Genomic DNA, 18,076 nt, shown 5'->3' with positions numbered 1-18,076 from the left:
CGGACTAAGATTTTGATCCTAGGAGAAAGTTCATCGGACTAGGTCATTTTTTGTTTTTGGTATCTTAGGAGAAAGATTCATCAGACTAAGATTTTGATCCTAGGAGAAGGTTCGTCAGACTAGGTCTCTATCTTAGGAGAAAAATTCATCGGACTAAGATTTTGATCCTAGGAGAAAGTTCATCGGACTAGGTCATTTTTTGTTTTTGGTATCTTAGGAGAAAGATTCATCAGACTAAGATTTTGATCCTAGGAGAAGGTTCGTCAGACTAGGTCTCTATCTTAGGAGAAAAATTCGTCAGACTAAGATTTTGATCCTAGGAGAAAGTTCATCAGACTAGGTCTTGTTTGTTTTTGGTATCTTAGGAGAAAGATTCATCAGACTAAGATTTTGATCCTAGGAGAAGGTTCGTCAGACTAGGTCTCTATCTTAGGAGAAAAATTCGTCGGACTAAGATTTTGATCCTAGGAGAAAGTTCATCGGACTAGGTCATTTTTTGTTTTTGGTATCTTAGGAGAAAGATTCATCAGACTAAGATTTTGATCCTAGGAGAAGGTTCGTCAGACTAGGTCTCTATCTTAGGAGAAAAATTCATCGGACTAAGATTTTGATCCTAGGAGAAAGTTCATCGGACTAGGTCATTTTTTGTTTTTGGTATCTTAGGAGAAAGATTCATCAGACTAAGATTTTGATCCTAGGAGAAGGTTCGTCAGACTAGGTCTCTATCTTAGGAGAAAAATTCGTCAGACTAAGATTTTGATCCTAGGAGAAAGTTCATCAGACTAGGTCTTGTTTGTTTTTGGTATCTTAGGAGAAAGATTCATCAGACTAAGATTTTGATCCTAGGAGAAGGTTCGTCAGACTAGGTCTCTATCTTAGGAGAAAAATTCGTCAGACTAAGATTTTGATCCTAGAAGAAAGTTCATCAGACTAGGTCTTGTTTGTTTTTGGTATCTTAGGAGAAAGATTCATCAGACTAAGATTTTTTTTTTTTTTATCTTTAACAACCACTTAGGAGGAAATGCATCTCCGACGGGTGAAACTGAAACTAAAACTTAGGAGGAAATGCGTCTCCTAGGGGGTAAAACTTAAATTAGGAGGAAATGCATCTCCTATGGGTAAAACATAAACTTAGGAGGAAATGCGTCTCCTATGGGTAAAACTAACTTAGAAGGAAATGCATCTCCTATGGGTAAGACTCAAACAAACTTAGGAGGAAATGCGTCTCCTATGGGTAAAAACTAAACTTAGGAGGAAATGCATCTCCTATGGGTAAGACTCAAACAAACTTAGGAGGAAATGCATCTCCTATGGATGAAACTAAAACAAACTTAGGAGGAAATGCATCTCCTATGGGTAAAGACGTGGAATGTATTCCCTTGTTATACAGGTGGGCGCCTAATGGTAAAGACACAAAATGTATTCCCTTGTTATACATGTGGGTGCCTAGAATATGAAATGCACAGACAAAAGTATTCCTCCCGTTATTCAAGTGGGCGCCTGTTTAAACTAAGACATAAAAGTATTCCTCTCGTTATACAGGTGGGCGCCTGGTAAAGACATGAAAAATGATATGCCCGCATTATACTGGTGGGTGACCTTGAACAGAAATGAAAAGACAGAAAATGTATTCCTCTCGTTATTCAGGTGGGCGCCTGGTCAAGAAATGTAAAGACTGAAACCAACATATCCTATTTGAGGGCGGATGAACCCAACATATCCTATTTGAGGGCGGATGAACCCAACATATCCTATTTGAGGGCGGATGAACCCGACAGATCCTATTTGAGGGCGGATGAACCCAACATATCCTATTTGAGGGCGGATGAACCCGACAGATCCTATTTGAGGGCGGATGAACCCAACATATCCTATTTGAGGGCGGATGAACCCAACATATCCTATTTGAGGGCGGATGAACCCGACAGATCCTATTTGAGGGCGGATGAACCCAACATATCCTATTTGAGGGCGGATGAACCCGACAGATCCTATTTGAGGGCGGATGAACCCGACAGATCCTATTTGAGGGCGGATGAACCCGACAGATCCTATTTGAGGGCGGATGAACCCGACATATCCTATTTGAGGGCGGATGAACCCGACAGATCCTATTTGAGGGCGGATGAACCCGACAGATCCTATTTGAGGGCGGATGAACCCAACATATCCTATTTGAGGGCGGATTAACCCGACAGATCCTATTTGAGGGCGGATTAACCCAACAGATCCTATTTGAGGGCGGATGAACCCAACAGATCCTATTTGAGGGCGGATGAACCCAACAGATCCTATTTGAGGGCGGATTAACCCAACAGATCCTATTTGAGGGCGGATGAACCCGACATATCCTATTTGAGGGCGGATGAACCCGACAGATCCTATTTGAGGGCGGATGAATCCGACAGATCCTTTTTGAGGGTGGATGAACCCGACATATCCTTTTTGAGGGCGGATTAACCCAACAGATCCTATTTGAGGGCGGATGAACCCAACATATCCTATTCGAGGGCGGATGAACCCAACATATCCTATTTGAGGGCGGATGAACCCGACAGATCCTATTTGAGGGCGGATTAACCCAACAGATCCTATTTGAGGGCGGATGAACCCAACATATCCTATTTGAGGGCGGATGAACCCGACAGATCCTATTTGAGGGCGGATTAACCCAAAATATCTTTAAGACTTGAAAATGTCTTACCTCGAATACTTGCTGGGGGTTGGGATGAATTTTCCTTTTCTACCTTCCCCATTTTTATTATTATTCTTTTTTTTATTTGTTTTTTTTTATTCCTTTTTTGTTTTGTTTTTGCATAGCTTCTTCCTTCAAAGACTACCTCCCTTGATTTACTTACCTGTTGGGGGTAAAATGTTATCAGCTGGGGGTACCTGACTTCCAGAAAATTTTCAAAATGGAAGGAAAATTTTCTGCCCCAGTTTGATAATATCCCTTGTGGCACGCAGTTCTGGCATCAATGCCATTTCCTTTACCTGTTTCAAATCAAACAAAATTGTTAGTTTAAAACATGGTGGTTGGTTGTGATACTCCTAACGAGATGGCTTTTCCTTTTTTCCTTCCTTGCTTTGCGTTGCACAACTTGTTGGGGACGATTTTATTTGCTGGGTACAATCCCTTTCTGCTGGGGATATCCCTCTTCTTTTGTGGCATAGCGCGGAAACTGGCATTTCCCCGACCTTTTAGCCTAGTATGGATTTCGCCAAATCATGCTCACTGCTTTCCTTGCTTTGTCCATGGGCCTTGGCCTTGAGGTTTATAACTTTTGATAAAGGCAAGGATATCCCTCTTGACGCTCGTCAATCCTTTTGTCAATTCCCTTTTGCTGGGGATATCTTTATTGACACTGGCCTCGCGCTTGTTCCTTGCTGACTATACCATTTGGATGTACTAGTCAGATCTCATCTTGAAAAGCTGATGGCATATTTGAAGTCATTTCATACTTGTTCTAGCCCGACAGACTCTATTGGGGAATTTTCTATGAAAGGAGAAAGATAAAGGAAACAAAATAAAAGACAAAGGAAACGAATGACTCTTTTACAAAAGAAACTATAAATAAAAATCTATCAAACGCAGATACCGACTCTAATGGCCATGACATGCGTATGTGGCCTATCCTCTGCCGTCAATCATCTTTTAAGATCTTCAATTGGCGATTCCCCCTCTGGTTCTCAATCTTATTCGACTTGTAGTGCCCGAAGGGTTTTCACTATCAAGTCTCTCTCATTTTTGGGTTCTTCTCTCAGCTTTCATCGCCTTATGGTGCCTGTGAAGGTTTTCACCAATAAGACTCTCTCGTTTTATATCTCTCTCCAGCTGGGGGGGATTTGGAGTGTTGCCGGTATGACTCTTTCTGCTGGAGATTAGAGTCCTTTCTGCTGTGGAACAGAATGTTATGTTCGCCGGTAAGACTCTTCATTTGTCTGACTTGGCATCTGTTGGAGACTGATCAGAAGGTCTTTCTTTGGACCGTAATGTGGGTTTTGGATAGGCTAGAAAGAAAGGGTATAAAAGGCTCAAAAAAATACATTAATTTTGGGTTATTAGTTACAACTTTCGGAATTAGATTTATTTACAACAAACGCAACTTTTGCCCCAGTTTCTTGCTTGGGGATATTTTAATTGATTTTTTTTTCATTTTCTCAAAACTATGACCAAGCCGTGAAGCGCCTACGTATCCTCTTTGAGGAATCAGGTCAAACGTAGTTCCCAATTCCTCTTTTTCATTTGACTTTCCCTTTTTTGCTTTTTGTTATCATTTTTCTTTTCTCTTTTTCTTTTCTCATTTTCTTTTGTCGCTTCATTCTTCTTTTCCTATTTTGTTGTTTTCTTTTCTTTCTTTTCTCTTACCCGCCATGCTTGCGTATTTTATTCGTTGCTACTAACTCCGAACGAGGGGTATGAAAGAAAATAAATAAGGCTCAAAAGGGGTAACGAAGGATAAAGTGTTTGGGTAGCAGAACAAAATGCCTTCGTCATTCCAGTCTTCAAAACATGCCAAGTGCAAACAACACACTTTAAATTTGTAGTCTCTTCTGATGGTGCTGGACTTGACAATTATGTTAAATATTTTATTTTTCCTTTGTCATTTCTAAGCACCGTTGGGCGACACTCTCATTATCATGACCGACCCTCATGCCAATTTTGCGAACCTTGCTTTTAACGGTTTTCTTTGTGCTTAACTTGCCCCAGTTCCATATGACTCGAGCTCTGAATAATCTCAACCGTCCTTATTTCCTTTAAATGGTCTGATCACCTTTTCGGGTTTTATGATTAACTTTTAAGATTAGGCCCAAACTGGGTGCGCATGTCATGTCCCTAGAATCGGCATTGAACAAAAATGGTAAAATGACTAAACAAAAAGATGACTGGGAATAATCAAAGACCGAATTTTGCATTAGACTACCGGCAAAATGGTTTGAATAAAAAAACAAACAAAAACAACCAGAATAAAATCCTAACACAAACTGGACAAAATTTAAACAAACTGCTATGACAAAATGGAAAGATAAGCGGAAAGATATTGACACAAAACAAAATCCGAATTACAATCCTAATAATCCGAACAAACAGGAATGACAACAAAATAAGCCACCAACTGCTTCTTTCTTGTTAACCAAGGAACGGAGCGTCCTCCCATTTTATCAAACTTGGCATCGTAGCCACTGAGCTTTGCATTAGTATTGCAATGACCATTGCCAACTTCCATATCATTACCCTTAGTCAACAAGTTCCCAATAGGACTCGAATGCTTCCGTCATCAGGCCTGATCCCCGCAGAGTGTGCATCAGGAGGTGCAAGTAAAGGATTCTGGGTGTCATTGTCCGGCTTACCACAAACCAACCACCTTAACTTATTTGCAAAACAAACAGGTTAGAATGGACTCAGTCGGTCCTTATTATTGACAACATCTTTTCTTTTTTTTTTCTTTCTTTTTTTTTCATTCTTTTTTTTCATTCTTTTTTTTCTTTTTTTTCATTTTTTCATTTCGTTTTTTTTTTCATTCTTTTTTCATTCTCTTTTTTTCATTCTTTTTTCTCATTCTTTTTTTTCGTTGTGGTCGAATCTTATGGAGATTGCCTACGTATCATGACCCCGCATGAATCAGACCTTGCGTAGTTCGGACCAATAAAAGATAAACAACACTAAACATACATTTTTTTTTTAAATTTAAAACAAACTGGGTTTCAAGGATTTAAAGATTACCCACCAGCTTGAAAATTAAACAACCCGCATGTTCTAATCAAAAGATTGGTAGACTTAAAAACAAAATTCCAGCTCTCTTTCTCTGTTCGACAAATGCAACCAAATGGTTATTTTTTGCAAATGTGGCCCCTTCCAACTTTCACATGAATTTTGAGGCCGGGGAGGATTATTTTGACACTTTAAAACTTGTCCATTCTTTTACGAAAATAACCTTTCGACAACTGAAAGATACTCTAAGGCTATTTCGGCAAGAACGGTTTAAGATGCGGCCGAAGCTGGCTCGGCTTATTATGACAAAAGACGGTATTCACATGACCGCTGACTCTTTGATTTTTTTTTCTTTTCAAATTACAATAAAAGACTTGGCGTTGTAAACACGGCCCTTCAGCGCCTCGGGGACGAAGATTTATAAGGCTGTGTGGGTCCATATCTCAAAATGACCCAAAGGTGGCTGTTTATGCCAAGTCAGCCTTCCGGCGTCCCTTTCGGGAACATTCGGCCCTTTTTATGACAAAACAGCATCACCTGACTTATTTATAACTCTTTTTATCGTTTTTCAAATGAGAAAAGTCAATATTGCAAACACGGCCTTTCAACGTCTCGGGGACGAAGATTTTTAGGCTGTGGGGGTCAACTGGACCAAGTCTTAAAAATGACCCAAAAGTGGCTGCTTATGCAAGTCAGCCTTCCGGCGTTCCTTTCGGGAACATTCGGCTATGTCTTGATAAAACAGCGTCACCTGACTTTCTTTATGACAAAATTAAATTTTTTGATTTTTAGCTATTTTAGCAAAAGGTGGGGTTGGACCCGATGAGGGTTGCCTACGTATCTCACATCCGGTGAGAATCAAACCCGCGTAGTTCGGGCGAATAAACTATTTTTGAGAGGACCCTTTTCCATTTTCTATATTTTTTATATTTTTTTATTATTATTATTTTCACAACAAACAAATAGACTATTATTCTATTATTTTTTCATTTATAACAAACAAACGAATTAACGAAAAACATAAAACATTCCTTCTTTTTGAGAAGGTGGGGTTGGACCCGATGAGGGCTGCCTACGTATCTCACATCCGGTGAGAATCAAACCCGCGTAGTTCGGTCGAATGAGAATAAGTAGGCAAATAAGAATAAGTAGATGAACTAACTTTTTTTTTGAATTTGCGAAGGAAGGCAAATAAAAGAAGCAAGGAAGTATTTTTTTTGATTGATTTTCTTTTAAAAGAAAGACTTCTAAGATATTTTTTGAATTTTCATTTGCTCTTTTTTTTCTTTATTCTAAAGAAGAAGAAGAAAAATATTTTTCGGAATTTTGCTTTTAATAAAAGGAATGCTTCTCAAAAATGTTTTTTTTTTGGATTTTGAATTTTCTTTTCAATTTTGAAAAAGAATCAAAATATTTTCGGATTTTTTTTTATTATATATACATGTTTTTTTTTTAAAACAATTAGAAAGAATTTCTAAAGAAATCAATAATGGAAAGTATTTTTGGATTATTGTAATTTCAGCATTTTCATAAACAAGTAAATAAACATATTTTTTTAAAAAACAAGACCCTTTTTTACTTTTTTTTTTATGGCAAGACAAACTATTTTTTTTTTTGAAAAACAAAACCAAACAATGATGATTTTTTCTACTTTTCCTTTGTTGTTAATAAAACTAACTAATAAGACATATATTTTCCTTATTTTCTCAAAAATTCGGCAGAGTTCCGACACTACTTGGACATTTGTTTTTTTCACATTTATAAACTGTTATTTTTTCCTCTTTTCCACTATTTCTAACTTGTGGATGATGATGAAAACATACAAAATCTTTTTTTTTTGAATTTTTCAACGTTTTTTTTATATATACATATATACATATATATTTTATTTTTTTATATTTATTATATTTTCAAAAATGTGGCATGGGGGACATAGGGAATTTCAAGATTTCTTGGGTTCCGCAAATGTTCCCCATGTGCTTTTCCCAAAATGAAGCGTGGGAGACATAGTGGATTTCCAAGGCTTCTTGGATTCCACAAATGTTCCCCATGTGCTTTCCCAAAAAGCAAGCGTAGGGGACATAGGGAATTCCAAGAATTCTTGGATTCCACAAATGTTCCCCATGCTTTGATTAAAATAACATCATGCTGGAGAAACGTGCGGCCTTCTTATTTAAATGTGATCAACCTAACAAGGTGTGTTATTTGTCCGCAACTATTATTGGTCCGCCAAACGACCCATTCACCCTTGAATAAATACAACATGTAGCACTTAGGATGCCAAAAGATGGTCTATTATTTTCAGGTTGCTTGTCCTAGACGGACCCAACCCTTGTGTTGAGTCCCCTAAGTCAAATGCACATGATGCAAATAAACGTTCCTACTAGGGATCCGGCATGAAGCTGAGTTATTCTAAGTTGATAACCTGGGTATTTGTTCTAGACCTGGCTTACCCGAGCGGACAACTCGAGCCAAGGATGGGAGCTGTGTACCGGTAACCAAAAGGCCATCCGATTTTGCAACTCCACCGAATCCTCATTCTATTTTGGTATATGACACTAACAGAAAGAAGCCACGACCAGCGTGCACTCCTCAAGAGAGATAAGAGAGGGGTTTCGACACAGTTTATATATACAGTCCAAATAATATCAAAGCAGTAAAAGCAGCATTTAGCACATTAGGCTCAAACACGTAAAAAACCAGATAATAAATAAAGTCAAATAATAACAATTATTTCAAGCTCGAATTCTTAACCCTGAACCAGTGGTTCTGGGTATAATCCCCAGCAGAGTCGCCAGAGCTGTCACACCTCCTTTTTCCGCACCCGAGGGGGTGCAAGGGAGTTTTTTCCAATTAAAGGACAATCGAAACGGGATTTGTTTATTTATTTCAGAGTCGCCACTTGGGAGGTTTAGGGTGTCCCAAGTCACCAATTTTAATCCCGAATCGAGGAAAATAATGACTCTATATTACAGTCTGCGTACCAGAAATCCGGATAAGGAATTCTGTTAACCCGGGAGAAGGTGTTAGGCATTCCCGAGTTCCGTGGTTCTAGCACGGTCGCTCAACTGTTATATTTGGCTTATTTATCTGATTTTTAATACAATATGAACTTATGTGCAAATTTATCTTTTAACCGCTTTACTATTATTGTTTTTAGGAGAATGTGAACATCGCTTAAAATATATCTTTGGACTGTGTCACATGAAATGCACCCACAATCCGAAACATATTTTATTTGATGTTTTAGGATTCGGATTTGGGTCGCATGAAATGCACACCCGAGTTTAAGAAAATTAAATTATTAAAGACGCGCCTAAAGCAACTAGCGCATTATTATTTTGCGGAGGCCGTGAAATTCGCTAAACGACCCTCCTGAATTCTAAGTAATTTTAAACAAGTATTTATTGAGGGCCCCACAATTTGTGTTGTGATTCGGCGAGGCTCATCTCATGCTTATTTTTAAAAGGAATTTGCAACGTCATGGAAATGCATCTCATACCACGTCACAGTCAGTGTACCCATGATTAGAGGCACATTTCGATTTGTTTTAGGATTTGGATTTGGGTCGCATGAAATGCACACCCGAGTTTAAGAAAATTAAATTATTAAAGACGCGCCTAAAGCAACTAGCGCATTATTATTTTGCGGAGGCCGTGAAATTCGCTAAACGACCCTCCTGAATTCTAAGTAATTTTAAACAAGTATTTATTGAGGGCCCCACGATTTGTGTTGTTATTCGGCGAGGCTCATCTCATGCTTATTTTTTAAAAGGAATTTGCAACGTCATGGAAATGCATCTCATACCTTATTATTATTATTTTTTAAGGGATGCCATTTTTACGCCTTTAACCATACTAAACCTTACAGCCTCTTTACAAATACAATCTCATAACTTGTCAAGCTTTAATAAAAGGAGTTGAGCGAATGAGTATTTCGGGCGTAGTAACAACAGGTACTAATACTAATCTTGTCCAAATAAACTGAGACATGAAGGGACGAGCGAATCAACGTCAAACTATGTCTTAGGACTACTAATACAACTAAATCAAATGACATCAAGTAAACAATAATAACACAACACAAAAATGAACTAAAATGCATACGGTAAAACATAAGCAGGAAATTATCATATCAATTGATATATTGCAACTTCAAACATTGAACGTAAAATTTCTTTAAACCAATACATCGAGGCTTACTAACCTGCATAAACAGAAACGCATAGAGCCATGGACCGAACCCCTACAGCGACTTCAACGAACAAACTCGACGCGCCGGACCTCGACGAACAAAACAACCTCACCGGACTGAAGCAACGGCTGAGCTACTCAACAACGCAGCGACGCAGCAACAACTGCTGTATTTTTTCGACGCAGCAACTGTTGCGTGAAGCTGCAACAAAGAGGTCGTTGGACAGTTGACGACGGGGGGTGGTTGGACGACGCAACAGCGATGGCTGCTGCTTGACGGGTGGTTGATGGGTGTTGCTGGGGTTCGGACGGTGGAAAGGCGATGAGGAGTTGGGCTGCGGCGATGGGTTGTCGCTGTTGGTCGTGGTGCTGGGGTGACAGTGACGACGAGGGAGAAGACTGGTGGTTGACGGACACTCGGTCGTCGACTGGTGAGGCTAGTCGGAGGTGGGTTTTGGTAGGTGTTTGGACGTGGTTTTGCTGGTTTTCGTTGTGAGGGTGACGGAGGGAATGGTAACGGGCAGTAGGGTTTTGGGTGTTTGTTGACGGGGTCGAACGGTGGTGATGCTTGGTCGACGGGGGGAGCTCGCAACGGGTTGACGACGATGGTTATGGACTGGTTTGGGTAACCATGGTGGTTTGACGATGGTGACTGCAGTAGGGTTTTGGTCGTTCTTTCAAAAGAGGAAGACGAGGCTACAGTGCCTTTTTTTCAACATTTTTTCAGTGGTTTTTTCGTAGGTTTTTTCTTTCTTCTTCTTCTTTTGAAGAAGAAGCTATACAGTACCTCTCCTGTTCAAAAATTCCAAGTCCTCCTGTTCGTTCTCTTTCTTTCTTCTTTATGGAGAAGAAAGGTGAACAGTGGTCCCCCCTGCTTTTGCCTTTTTGTCCGTGTTTTGTAATGCTTTGCCCATGAAAATGAGCCCCACGCGTGGTGGGGTTCGAGGCATATGTCCCCCACGCGTGGTGGGGTTCCCCACGTGTCCTGGACACGGTTTATTATGGGCTAGGTCCGAAAATTAGGCCTAAAACCGGGTAGTTTGAACCCGAATATTATTCTTTTGCCCGGACCCGAGAAATAGGAATACGTTGTTTAACTAGTCCTATGTAAGCAAAATAACTACCAAAAATAAGACTAGTATTCAAACAAAACTATATATTTTTTAAATATTTTTTTCAAGATTTAAAATAGCTACAAAATATTAATAAAACTATTTTTTTGTAATTTTCGTTTTTTTTAATATTAAGATAAAATATGAAGTAATTTTTTTTTGTATTTTTCAAAGTTAAAATGACTATAGAATGTTAATAAAACTATTTTTTTTTGTAATTTTCGTTCTTTAATAAAGACAAAAATATGAAGTAATATTTTTGTATTTTTTCAAAATTATAATGACTGCAAACATTAATAGAACTATATATTTTTTGTAATTTTCAAATTTATATAAAGTACCCAAAAATAAAGTACAATTTTTTGTATTTTTCAAGTTTATGAGAGATACCTAAACAAAAATTTATATATATATTTTTTTTTGAAATTTTCTTTTTGCACCGAAATAAAGTAAAAATAGTTAAAATGGCTATATTAGTCCTAAATTAGATATTTTAAGCTAAGAGCGTAAAAATTCCCGGGGAGGGTCAAAAATCACGTGCTTACAAGGGCTACATAAATGATGTTATTTGTCCATGTATTTTTATAAAGAAAATGGCTTCAGAATTTGTTATACTTGTTGTTTATGTTGATGACATAAATCTTGTTGGAACTCAGAAGAGCTATAAAAGGCAATTGAATATCTTAAGAAAGAATTTGAGATGAAAGATCTTGGGAAGATAAAACTTTGTCTTGGCCTGCAAATTAAACATTTTAAAGACGGGATCTTTATCCATCAATCTGTCTATACAGCAAGGGTCTTAGAACGATTTTACACGAACAAAGCGCACCCATTGAGTACACCAATGGTTGTTCGATCACTTGAAGTGGATAAGGCTTTGGTCCGACCTCCAGAAAAGGATGAGGAACTCCTTAGTCCTGAAGTACCCTATCTCAGTGCAATTGATGCACTAATGTATCTTGCTAATGCTACAAGGCTTGGCATAGCATTTTCTGTTAATTTACTAACAAGATATAGTTCTTCTCCTACACGGATTAAGGATCCGTTCTTACCTCCAAAAGAGAATGATAAACTCTTTGGTCCATATATACCCAAATCTCTACACTGTACTCTTTTTCCCTTGCTCGGATTTTTTTCTACTGGGTTTTTCCTGGTAAGGTTTTTAATGAGGCAGCTTGCAATGTATATTATTAGTGTACTCTTTTTCCTTGACTAGAATTTTTTCCAACGGGGTTTTTCCTAGTAAGGTTTTAACGAGGCACATAATAACGAACATCTAAGGAGGAGTATTTTGAAAATATTTTTGTGGATGTCTATTTATTACTCCGCTGTAGATAATCTTCTTGAAGAAGATTATCCATTTAGTACTCCATTGAAGTTTTCTACAAGCAGCTGATGCAGGCAAGTTGAAAGGAACTCAATGAAATGACTTGTAGAAGATTCTTGGTTTGATGAGATTAATTTAAATTGATCTGAAATAGTGGTGAATAATATTCTCTACAAATTCAACTTTTGAGAAAATGGTATATAAGATTGGAATGCGGAGACTCAAATATTTGAAACAAGATTTTCATCAGGGGGAGTAAAATACGCGATGCACTCTTTTTTCCTTACTAAGGTTTTTCCCACGAGGTTTTCTTTATAAGGTTTTTAATGAGGCACCTAGCAATGTGTATTACTAAATATGTGTACTCTTTTTCCTTCACTAGAATTTTTTCCCATGTTATAAATATATATTATATTATGGATGTGCATTTAGTACTCCGTTGTAAATAAGCTTCCTGAAGAAGCTTATCGATATGGGACTACGCCGTAAATATGGTTATCTATTCAGTACTCTATTAGAAATAAGCTTCCTGAAGAAGTTTATCGTTTCGGTACTCCGTTATGGATAAATATTACCCCGGCAGAAGATTATCTATATCTGGTACAGTAGCAGCTTACAAGCAACTTACTAGAAGCTTACACAGCAGCTTGCAGTAGCAGCTTACAAGCAACTTAGACAGCAGCTTACAGTAGCAGCTTATACGGCAGTTTGCAATAGCAGCTTACACAACAACTTTCTTTCTTCTATAAATAGAGGAGATTTCAGTTCATTATGTACGCGAATTTGAAGTTGAATAATAAATCTCTCTCTCTCTACTTCTCTTCGGTTTCTTTACTTTCAAGTCTTTATTTTATAACAAAGACCTCAATATCCATGGGAATTTTTTAACATCCTCCTGCAATGCATATCATTAATAATATTATGGTCAAAAGGTTAGAATTCCTCTTTTTGCTCCACAAGTTGACTAGTATCCACAATAATTTATTGTTGGAAATTAGACGTTTCAACCTTTTTATTCAATTGAGCCCGCAACTCGTGGATATCTGAGTCAAATTGGTCTATCTTTTGCCTGAGCTCAGTTCATCGTTTTATCAACTGTTCTTCCATATATATTTGAAAGACTATTGCGGAGAAATTCAAGAAATTTTATTATATTAACTTGTTCCTCTACCCAAGATTGGCTCACTACTTTATCTGCTTCTTCAACTTTTACCTCTTGTAGGAACTCACACTCTTCGCCGAATTGAGGTTCTTCTTGAAAATTGGCCATTAATTCTTCCATCCTAGCCTATAGCCTTGATTTCTAAGGCAGTCTTTTTTTGGATTTCATCATTTTGCTCAATTATTTGCCTCACCATGTCCATAATACAAGCAGTGTATTCCACACCCTCCACTTCAATGCTCCTATCAAACTCACAAACATTATTAGAAAAATTATAATAATAGCTCGGAGAAAGATAATAAAAATTAGGACAATCATCCCAATGGCCACCTTGATCACCACACACATTACAAATATTCCACTCATAAGATTGAGATGGTACACCTAACTCGCTCCCGGAAATATTTATACAATTTTGTAGAGCAAACGCACATGTAGGTATATGTGGTCGTACAAGTAATATAGGATTGTAAGTCCATATATCGTACCCACATGGACTTCTGATTAACTATTTACAAAAATTAAACTAAGATAATTAATCTATTCAAGCGATTTTCTAAAGTGTGAATATTTAACTAAAACTAATCTAGAGTAGCAAACTAAGCGATTATAGAATCAAGTCGACACTCTTAAGACAAATTTAATGGAGAAAATATTCCAGATCTATGGGTTAGCTAAAGATCCCATTGAGTCTTCCATTTAAATTATCTAATTAATTTATCTGGTTTATTAATTTACATTCCTAATATTACTCGTAATATTCTCCCGAAGTACTACTCACCTATTCAAGCTAACCTAATGCCTATATTCCTATGAAATTAGGATTAAGAAGAATGCATTAATAATTCCCATATAACAACCAAGCAAGGCGATTAGGTATATTCCAGTCCTAACCACAAATCCGTTTTCGATACTCAGGTTCAAGATCTCGCTCTACTCAATCTTATATGCAATCCAGAATTCCCTCCCCCGAGTTCAATCCTAGATTCGTAGATAGTATTCAATTGGTGATCAAGCAATTAAATAATTAAATACAAGATTGTATAAATAAACCAATAGAATGAAATAACAAGAACAATTCAAGTTTCAAACTACAACATTCATGAAGCACCCCACAACTCTAAAACTAATAAACTATGAAAGTAAAGGAAGAGAAGAGAAGAAAAACTAGTTGGAAGTCTCCTCCAAATGTGGTTTGTGTTTCCTCACGTGAATTAGGACCCCTTTTATACGAGTTGGGACCGTATACGGTCTATTAGATATTGCCCTAATTTTCTTATCATATTTGGTTTTCATATTTCTTGAAGGAAATGACAACAGATTTACCATAACTGAGTTTTTGTTTTGTAGAAGGAAATTATAATTCTTCCATATTTGATTAGTTCTTTTTCTTGTAGGAAAATGTTTGGACTTCTATAAATTGAAGATCATTCATTCTCATTCATTAGCATCCATAATGTAGCCATATGGGGTTTGAGAGTCGTGTTTAGGAGGAGAACTTTACGGGACAAGTGTTAGTGTATCACTTGTGTTTGCCTTTTCGTGAGGTTGTTCTCTCGATATTTTGTACTCTCTTTTATACAATGGATTGCTCATATCCGTCGCAGATGTATGTCAATTGACCGAACAACGTTAAATGTTTGTGTCTCTTTTGGTAGATTTCTTTTTGTTGTGTGATTTATCGTCGTTCAAGGTTTGCTTTTCTAGCTTCCGCATGACACATGTTTTTCAGTCCTAACAAGTGGTATCAAAGCGAAGTTCAAGACATGTTCATCTTGGCGGGTTCAATTCTAACCGCAACATATTTGATGATAATCATGATTTTTGTCTGAGAAATTTGACCGATGTGCTACGCACGTTGAGATAAATTTTGTGGTGTAGATTTGGAGATGCAACCTGTTGAAGGCTATGTGAAGAGGGTGGATCAAGTTTATTTTGTCAGAAAATTCAGGCCAAGGGGGAGAATTGTTAGGTGTTGTCCTGATTTTCTTACCATATTTGGTTTTCATATCTCTTGAAGGAAATGACAACATATTTACCATAATTGAGTTTTCCTTTTTGTAGAAGAAAATTATGATTCTTCCATATTTGGCTAGTTCTTTTTCTTGTAGGAAAATGTTTGGATTCTATAAATTGAAGATCATTTATTCTGATTTAATAGCATCCACAATGTAGCCATATTGGGTTTGAGAGTCATATTTAGGGGGAGATCTTTACGAGACAAGTGTTAGTGTGTCACTTGTGTTTGCCTCTTCATAATGTTGTTCTCTCGATATTTTGTACTCTCTTTTATATAGTGGATTGCTTATCTCCGCCGTAAACATAGGTCAATTGACTGAACCATGTTAAATGCTTGTGTTTCTTTTGGTAGATTTCTCTTTGTTGTATGATTTATCATCGTTCAAGATTTATTTTTCTTGTTTCTGCATGACACCTGATTATTTCAATCCTAACAGGATCGAAATAACCTTATTATGGGCGAAATAGAAAAAATCTCGCAACGCAGGGTCCAAGCCAACGCGTCAGTTGAAATAACCTCGTTTTAGGCAAAATAAAAAAAAAATCTGCAATGCAGGGTCCAGGCGACGCGCTGGCCTAGCGCCGGAGGCAGGAGCGAATTGCAATTTGCTTGCTTTGAACTGTATTTCCTTATTTTTTTTTGTCTTCCACTTGGGAGACAAACACCAAAGGTATCCCCTTGTCTCCCTCCTCCTAATTGTTTTATTTTGCTTTCTTTTACTTCCTTATTTTATTCAGTTTTGCTCCAAATATTTTTATTTTCACATCATTTTATTTTTACACAGTAAAAATATAATATGAAGCATACAGTAATATAATTAATACTCAAAAATAAATTACTAAAATGTGAGACAATAATGGTTACATATATTCATTTTTGACCAAACATCATTAATACTTAATCTTTGTTATATTCGTGGTATTCGGGTCATAACGCGCATATCTCGACTATTTTTACGGCTTACTTTTTACTTTTCACCCCACAATTACTACATAACTTTGTACCCCAAGACTTTAATAGATTGTTAATTTATATAACAAGTTGATTAAGCGACTAGCAGTGGCGGAGCCACATTGAAGCAATGGGTGTCAAGCGACACTTCTTCACCGGAAAATTACACTATTTTGCTAGATAACTTTTTTTATTTTATGTATATTTACTATACGTTGACTCCCCTTCACTTTTCGATATATCTAATTATTTATATTATGACACCCCTTGATGAAAATTCTGAATTCGCCACTGACGACTAGGACGGTGGTTCCCAACATGAAGGCAACGCCAATGGATGTGGGGTTTATCTTATTTACAAAGCGATGTTGTGAATATTGAAAAATGTCCTAGTATAATTTTTATTCCTTCCGAAATTTGAACCAAATATCACGATGTTCAACTTATTTAATTGATCACAAGTTACACCTTTGACTATAACTTTTTTCTTTGGCAGAATACATTTACGGATACTTAAGCTTGTCCAATATTATCACTTAGCTACCTCAGATGAGACATGTACCTATTAGATACTTTAACTTCACTTAATATGTGTCTATTAAACATAAAAAAATAATAGTACAACAAATATGGTATGTGCATTTCACACGCGTTGACATGGCAGAACTTCACGAATAAAAAGAGGCCACATGACTTTTTGACTTAAGTTAATAAAATACTAAGGAAATTTGTCTTAAGAGCTGAAAGCTCCTCCCCTGTCGCCGTCTTACATATACCCCCCCCCCCCCCCCTTCTCTTTCTTGTACAAACAATACTGCAACTATATATTATCTCAGTTTTTAACTCATGTGGCACTTTTTCCATTTTAGAATATTTTTAAAAGGACGACAATAGTTCATTATATATCATACTAGATGAGTGGTACCCGTGCATAGCACGAGGCCCATGGACTTGACCTTTTGCTTGCCTGTGAACATAAATCTATTTTGTGAACATAAATATATTTTGCAGTAAGTTTTCTAAACATGTCGTGATTAGGAGTGGTAAAATGGTTCAAAGAAAATAGTTAATCGCCCATATTATCCACTAAAAAAATAGGTTGAATAATGAACTTTTTAAAAACGGATCAAATATGAATAAGAACCATATTATCCATTTAGAAAATGAATAACCAATGAGTAACCATTGGGTCTAACTTTTAGATTTGTAAAAGACTCAAATTGGGGGTTTCTCAAGTTAGAGACTAAAAATTACCCATATTATCTATGACTTCTTTGTATATGATCACTTTTGGATCGGGTCGAATAATTGATCCGTATTATCAATTATGACTCCGTATTACTTTTGGGTAACCCATATTATCCGTCGGTTAACCCGTTTTTTATCCGTATTAAATATGGGTCGGGTCGAATAATTGATCCGTTTTCGACTCGAACCATATCCGACCCGATCCGCCCGTTTGCCCCTCCTAGCCGTGATTCATAGTAACATTAGTACAATACATAGACAACGGTAGGATGAACCTTTACTGTCAAATTTAGATTGCAAACTCATAAGTTTAACTTAGAAGGCCCAATAACCAAATACTGTCAAAGTGA

The 18,076-nt window shown here is 37.1% G+C and overlaps 1 long non-coding RNA gene across 1 annotated transcript; it reads right to left on the bottom strand.

Moving 5' to 3' along the window:
• Positions 1–5,028: 5,028 nt before the first annotated feature.
• Positions 5,029–10,846, bottom strand: LOC142176794 (uncharacterized). The gene is made up of 2 exons (XR_012705599.1): positions 9,920–10,846; positions 5,029–5,366 (listed from the first exon to the last, which is right to left on the bottom strand). It is a non-coding gene; the product is annotated as an uncharacterized LOC142176794 (long non-coding RNA).
• Between the last annotated feature and the right edge of the window lie 7,230 nt (positions 10,847–18,076).

This window comes from Nicotiana tabacum, chromosome 22 (assembly GCF_000715075.1).
Source record: "Nicotiana tabacum cultivar K326 chromosome 22, ASM71507v2, whole genome shotgun sequence".
Lineage (NCBI taxonomy): Eukaryota > Viridiplantae > Streptophyta > Magnoliopsida > Solanales > Solanaceae > Nicotiana > Nicotiana tabacum.
Note: the sequence above shows the minus strand (reverse complement) of the source record. Positions and strands in the feature narration are given on the sequence as shown.